The sequence below is a fragment of the Condylura cristata genome, unplaced genomic scaffold (genome assembly GCF_000260355.1).
Source record: "Condylura cristata isolate star-nosed mole 26May11 unplaced genomic scaffold, ConCri1.0 scaffold00009, whole genome shotgun sequence".
Taxonomy (NCBI): Eukaryota; Metazoa; Chordata; class Mammalia; order Eulipotyphla; family Talpidae; genus Condylura; species Condylura cristata.
This window is the reverse complement of record NW_004567110.1, coordinates 415,891-416,941: the sequence shown is the minus strand read 5'-3', so window position 1 is coordinate 416,941 and position 1,051 is coordinate 415,891. Positions and strand designations below refer to the sequence as shown.

Genomic DNA, 1,051 nt, shown 5'->3' with positions numbered 1-1,051 from the left:
GGGGGGGACACAGCATCTCGGGGCGATAATCCACAGCACAGTGGGAAGAAGCTCACCCGGGGTCCGGGCCCGCCCACCAGGCCCCCGGGGCTCAGATGGGCTGGGAGGGCAGGCGCGGCACCCCAACGAGGGAGGACATTGTCCTGGACAGCGCAGGGGGCAGCCCTGGCCTCTTGCGCCCAGCCTGGGGACAGACGCCCTGAGGATGCCCGTGGCACCAGGCCGGGCCTGCTGTGCGAGGGTGAGCGCTGGGCCCGAGCGGGAGCTGGGGTGAGGTCCATCTCTGCTGGGTGAGGGGAGCCTGGTCTGCCCCTAGTGTTGGACAGTCCACCAGGTGGGCGGGGGCGTGGGAGACCCCAGCTGGATGTGCCCCAGGGCCTCGCACAGCCCTGCTCCGCAGGTCTCCCCAGCGGCTCCCCTTGCTGTGGCTCCCAGCTTCCTTGCCACCCCCTTCACGAGGCCCCTGGCCCTTCAGACATATTGAGGTGGCCCAGTCACACCCCGAAGGCCGAGGCCGATGAATGCCGGGCCGAGCCTCCCCTAGAGTAGGGGAGTCTTCGCAACCTAGGGGCAACCGTGGGACAAGATGGGAGAGGCCGAGACCCAGAGTCCTGTTGTCACAGGACTCAAGGATGCGCACCTTTAAGACTTGGGGAACCCCCCCTGGTGGCACAACGGGAAAAACACAGCACTATGAAGCTGGCCCCTGTAGCACAAGTCACAGGCCAGCGAGTGACCCACAGGGCACAGCAGCCCTCTCCCATCTCTCTGCTGCTCCCCTCAGCAGGGTACTTCGTCCATCTGCCTGTCCTGCTCCCCACTCTGTCTCTGGTGAATCCTCTCACTGCCCCTGCACCTCTGGCCTGCACCCCACTTCTGGATGCATAAATATTTTAAGAAATGAGTACACATGGCCAAAATTTTCAAGGAAAATTAAGCTATCTCTGAGTCTGTCTTTGTCGTTTAGCCCAGAGAGTTCATTACAATGGCGACGCCAGGGCCCTCCCTGGTGGCGCGATGGGTGATAAGCACAGCACTGAGGCTCTCAGAC

General features: G+C 63.2%; 1 protein-coding gene across 1 annotated transcript in view; it reads left to right on the top strand.

Moving 5' to 3' along the window:
• The window catches only part of CDT1 (chromatin licensing and DNA replication factor 1), a 12,775-nt gene that overhangs the window by 2,898 nt on the left and 8,826 nt on the right, over positions 1-1,051 (top strand). The gene's annotated exons all lie outside the window — the stretch shown is intronic.